Genomic DNA, 6,000 nt, shown 5'->3' with positions numbered 1-6,000 from the left:
TACGGGAACATATGTATAACTGATTCACTTTGTTATAAAGCAGAAACTAACACACCATTGTAAAGCAATTATACTCCAATAAAGATGTTAAAACAAAAAACAAAAAACACGAATACCCACATTCAGGGTGCAGATAGGAAAACCATGCACATTCCTACCTTCTCCAAGGAGCCACGAGTAAAGTGCAACCTGAGGACACTTGGAGCACAAACGCTCGGGGTCGCGCACAAATGGGTCAGAGGGTCTACAGAGGAAGCCTCCGGGAGCAGGGAGGGACGCGAAATTCCCTCAGTCACATCAAGTAAATTCTTAGTAGAACCTTAACCCTGCCCCAGGGGAACTGAGAGTGGTAGGCGAGGAGGGCACGGGTTCTGTGATGATCACTGATGATTAATTGTTAACGCGCACGCAGGAAAAAGAACGCTGCCCAGGGAGCCAAAAGACAAGAACCACCGTCGCGCCGGCCCCGAGAGCCCCTTGGCGGCAGTGGCTGCACAGAGAGCGAGACCCGGGGTGGGGGGTTGCGGGGTGGGGGGATGGGGGAGGGGCACTCCACGCTCGGGGGCGGGTCCCGGCAGCCGCTCTCTCCGCCCCCGGAGTCGCTGCCACTTCCTGGCTGCGCCCCAGCCCAGCAGCTCAGACGCGGTCGCACCCTCGTGGACGGTAGAGGCGGCAGCGACCTAGAGCCCGCGTCGCAGTTCGCGGCCACGTAGAGGCCGGGCGAGCCCGGGCACCGGGACCCGGCCCAGGCTCGGCGAGCAGCTCTGCGCGCGGCTGGTATGTACGTGGTGAAAGGGAGTCGGGGTTGGGGGGGGGGGTGTCTCTGGAGCGAAGATGGAGGGAAAGGACTTGGGCAGTCAGGGGAGACTGAGAGAGCGAAGATGTGGTTATAGCAACTTTCCTATTTTCTGGCCAGTCCGCACGAGCATGGGGGAAATTCAAAGTGGACGCCTCTTTGGCCAGAGCGACCACATCATTTAACATGCAGAGGTACTTGCAGAGTGGAAGGGGACGCTCAGGCCAACATGCGTAACCAGGGAGGTCTGGTCCCCTCTTTTTGCCCACTCTGCCCTGAAGCTGGACATTGGTGATCTCCTCTCATAAGTTGCTGAGCCTTCGCCTCTAGCACGGGCAATGCCACGTCGTTTCCCATGGGCTGCGCGTTCCCAGCCCCAGGCAGCCGCTCGCGGCCGCCGGGTCAGCAGAGACCAGTGTTCTCGCCCGCTCTGCCCGCGTCGAGCTGTGTGGCTTTAGCCCAGTCACCTCATCTCACCAGTCTCCATTCATTATTTGATAAAACATGGGAATGGTGAGATCGGGTCAAATGAAGAGTTCTCTTCAACTACGGGGTTTTCACTGAGCCTAGGACACCGGCCGGCAGCCAGGGAGGGACGGGAGCGCAGTGTGGTCGCAGGGGCTCAGGAGATGGAGGGCGTGGGTCCTGACTGCTGATGCTGTAGCAGCTCGTTGGGGAAGCGCCTGATAGCGCCTTCAGGGGGAGATGACCCCGATTTACCAGCTGTCCTGACTGGCAACCCCTGACGAGTGAGGCTGAGATGAACGGACCAGTTTCATCTTCGTAGAGCTCATCCCAGGGAACACATCCGAACACGGTTCCTTTGGAAGAGCGCTTGGTACAAGTGGGGCACACAGGAAACACTAAGAAAACAAAAACCAAAAAAAAAACGACAGGTGAAATTATTAGTCAGAGTCTGTGCAGGACTGTAAAATGGAGATTCGATGCCGATGACCACTTAAACATTCAACTAGAAAAACTAAATACTAAAACACTCATATTAATGGTTTGGATACTGAAAAAGTATGGATTAGAACTACTGTGAGTATTGCATTTCTCTTGGTGTACATGTAGATTCAAAATCCATCTGTCCACTTTATCTCTTCACAAGATGCCTTTCTTCTTATTGACATTGCTACACATAAAAAAATTCCTTCTGGGATTTAATATTCAGAAAGCTCAGAATTTGGATTGTTAAAATGAGATCTGATGGCCATTAAGCTCACAGGAAGTGCTGTAATGGCGTAGGTTCTGGATCAAGGTTAGTTAGACCAGCAATTTGAAAACCTTGTTTTCCTGTTAGTATGTCAGGTGCTGGTCAGTAACCCTCTACTGACACTATGTTAAGGGAGTTCATTTTCTAAAACAGTGTTTTGGAAGATCAAATGATTTAATTTTGAAGCAAAGTATATATTGGAAAAAAGTTTTCAAAAAGTTTTTAGTAATTGACTTTTTAGTTTTATCTTTACCACAACTTTCTTCAACAAAATATCAAAGACTAATGGAATACCTTATGCAGGATATTTAAAATTGTGTCAAATTTCATTCTTTGTTAAAGAATTTTCTCTCCTCTTGAGTCAATTTTAAACTAGAAGTTTAAATTTTTAGAAATTTACCCCTTTCAATGATTTTTAAAGAAATTTTGCCAAGTTGTAAAACCATCACCATAATTCAGTTTTAGAACATTTTCATCACCCCAATAAGATCCCTCATGCCCATTTATAATTAATCTCTGCTCAGCTTCAGGCAACCACTAATTTTTCAGTATCTATAGATTTGCCTTCTCTGGACATTTTATATAAATGGAATCATAAAATATGTGATCTTTTGTTTATGACTTTTTTCACTTACTGTTTTTGAGATTCATCTATACTGTAGCGTGTATCAGTATTTCATTCCTCTTTATTGTTGAAGTTTTCCATTGTATGGATATACCACATTTTGTCTATCCATTCGCCAGTGGATGGACATTTGGGTTTTCAGCTTGAGGCTATTGTGAATCATGATGCTAAGAACATTCACATGCAAGTCTTTGTGAGTACATGTTTTCATTTCTCTTGGATAGATATTTAGCAGTGCAATTGCTGGGTTGTATGATAAACGTATGTCTAACTTTTTAAGAGCATTATAGAGTGAATTTTATGTAGAAGTTATGTATTCACAAAATGTAGAAAATTCTGGAGAAATAAATGTTTCTTACTAGATCATATATGATTTGATATATACATAGAGAGAAGGTTGGACAGGAAACACTTTGCTTCCTTACAAATTTAGAGCTCAGATATAGCAAACAAATTTGCAAAAAAGTGTAACATTTCTCAGAAATAAAATATTTCTAAAGACAGTTTTTTTTGGAGCAGTTTTAGATTCACAGCAAAATTGAAAGGAAGGTGCAGATTTCCCAAATACCCCCTACCCCTACACACGCATAGTCTCCCTCACTCACCAGACTGGTATGTTTGCTACAATAGATGAACCTACATTGACAAATCATAATCACCCAAAGTCCGTAGTTTATCTTAGGGTTCACTCTTGTTGTTGTACATTATGTGGTTTTGGACAAACACATAATGACATGTATTCATCTATCATAGGGAGTATTTTCACTGCCCTAAAAATCCTCTGTTCTCTGCCTATTCATCCCTTCCCCCAGTATCTTTTTTTTTTTTAATGCTAAATGAAAGTAAATCAGGCTTAATTAAGACTAAATTTCCTGCAGTCTCCTTTGAGAATGGGAAATAAAGCAATTTGAAAATTGTATTTTAGGATGTTGATGAGACTCAGACCTGAATGGCTTGATAGTAAATTCAGTGGTTTTCCATTCCTTCAACACAAGATTTTAACTGAGTTAGAAAAAAAAATTCCTTTCTGAATATCAGAAAAACCCTATAAATCCTATGATAAAATAAGCATCTGTAATTATGATGCCACATAATTCTTCTAAGTACTAATTAAACATATTTTATTAGATATAGAGATCTAAGGCCCAAGTTTAAGTGATTGACATGTGCAAAAATCATGTATTAGGGATAAATCCAGGGCTCCTATCTTACTGTTTTAAAACTTCTGTGGTTAGTACATGCTCTTTGAATCCTGTTGGTCTCAGTAATTTTTATATTAATAGGCTCAATGTACTTTTTATAAGTCATTATCAGGTAGTGACATTACATAAAGAGAATACTTGAACATACCCAGAAAACCAAAGTGGTTATTATTATTTTTCTTTTGATTGGAAGTACAGTTGACTTTGAGAAATCAAATAAGTAGTCTACTCTATTTTTATTTTTATTTATTTTTCATTCATGCTCTCAAAGGCAAATAGCAGTTTTAAGCATCTGTCCAGGTATAAAGCATGCTATGGACTTTATAAATCAGAGTAGATTTGTGTTCTCCAATAACTCCTATTCTTAAAAAGTGATGGTGTCCAAGAGTTGGGTGCTTGGTTGGAAAAGAAGTTCAGAGCTGTCTATATAAGAATAAAGCAATTCACAGTTGTACATGTTCCTGAATAGGAGGAAGTAATCTCACCTAGGATCCTGGATCAGTTAGAATAGGATTTCTCAGACTGGAAAGTGGGCCAAGGGAATGGAAATACTTTAAGACTGTGTAGTCTGGAGCCAACACAGCCTGAACACTTGTTTGGGGAAGCAACAGCAGAAGGGTTTATAGACAATATAAATGGAGCTAAATGCCTTCCTCTGTCTCTTGGATTCTGCCTCCTCATAGTCCCTATTTCCTGCTAAGCCCTAAAATCCACTGTGCTGATGAAAAAGAATCCCCTTTGGGAGTGTGCAAATTAACATGGTTAACTGTAAGTTTTCACTTTTTGGGTGAAGGAAAGGAGGAAACTGAGGTTCAGTGTGATAGTTTCAGGAATAATTTCGTGGAAGACAGGAAAGAGTTAAGCTGTCTTCCCAAACATGCTTATATCAAAGGACTATGAAGTGATTTATTTCTACACTAATTTTTATGGGCTGGGTTAATATGTCTCAGAAGAAAACACTGTTCTTAAAATCAGTGTGTACGTGTGTGTGTGTGTGTAAACAAGGATGGCTTATAACTCATGCAATTACCTTCGTTTATTATTTTTGTTTATCTAAAAAATGAGAATAAGTACTTCTATCATGGGGCTTCCGGAGCCAGGTATAATATTAAATCTCAAAACACTGAAATAAGCCCCTCTTGCCTGTCTTTCCCAAATCTAATAAAATCTATAAAAAGCTAGATTATAGATATAATGGATTTTGTTGCATTCTGAATGTTTGTAAAGAATCTATCAAGTCAGGAGAAGATGTTACAAAGGACAGGGCTTGCACACAAACCACTCTGCCTCTCAGTTTCTGTATCCCTGGAGAAGGATGTCTATCATAATTACGCTCATTGTAGTAAAGAAGCAGAACTTTTCACGGTAGTGAAAAATAAGAAAAACAAACAAACAAAAGCAACTGTACATCTTTCTAACATGCCATGAAGCTGTATGTATATATCTATATATACTCTTGTAGCTTGGAGAAGATTGGATTTGAGGAGTATTGGACAGCCTGTTGTAGCCCAAGCAAGAGGTGCTAGAGAGTGATTCAGGGATTAGGGATAAAGAATTTAGGGATGAACAGGAGTATCAGAGTCTAGAAATATTAGGAGTGGGAAATGATCAGGCTTGATGATAACTGGGATATGAATTTAAAGGGAGGTGGGAATGAAGGGTGGTTCTCAGCTTCTTGGCTTGAGGTTGAGGACTAGCACTATATACAAAAACGGCAATAGAAGAATGAAGGCAGATTTGGTGGGTTTACTGGGTCGGATAATGTCTCCCTAAAATCCATGTACTTCCTGGAACCTCAGAATGAGACCTTATTTAGAAATAGGGTCATTGCAGTTGTAATTGGTTAATATGAGGTCATACTGGAGTAGGGTGGGCCCTTAACCCAGTATGACTGGTGCCCTTATAAGAAGAAGAGAAGAGACACAGAGACAGAGACTCATAGAGGGAAGGCAAGCCTGTGACAGTGGAAGTAGAGATTGGAGTTATGCAGATGTAAGGGATTCCAAGACTTGCCAGCCACCGCCAGAAGCTAGGAGAGAGGCATGGAACAGATTCTCCTGAGCTCCCAAGAAGAAACCAACCTTGCTGATAACCTGGATTTTGGATTGCTAGCCACTTGAAATGCGCCTATCTTCAGTATCAGTTGTAAAGATGGTTACAA

At 41.8% G+C, this 6,000-nt stretch overlaps 1 protein-coding gene across 2 annotated transcripts in view; it reads left to right on the top strand.

Annotated features, from left to right (window-relative positions):
* Nucleotides 1–611: 611 nt before the first annotated feature.
* LOC309666863 (fatty acid-binding protein, brain) overlaps nucleotides 612–6,000 on the top strand; it is a 150,512-nt gene continuing 145,123 nt past the window's right edge. Inside the window, exon 1 of one of the 2 annotated variants that reach the window (XM_082474981.1) lies at nucleotides 612–777. The gene's annotated coding sequence lies outside the window, so the exon portion shown is untranslated. The remainder of the gene's footprint in view (nucleotides 778–6,000) is intronic. The other variant, XM_082474980.1, reaches the window with a different exon arrangement.

Source organism: Balaenoptera physalus, assembly GCF_965194825.1.
Source record: "Balaenoptera physalus genome assembly, chromosome: 9".
NCBI classification, from domain to species: domain Eukaryota; kingdom Metazoa; phylum Chordata; class Mammalia; order Artiodactyla; family Balaenopteridae; genus Balaenoptera; species Balaenoptera physalus.
The sequence above is the reverse complement of the archived record's forward strand: the minus strand, read 5'-3'. Positions and strand labels throughout refer to the sequence as shown.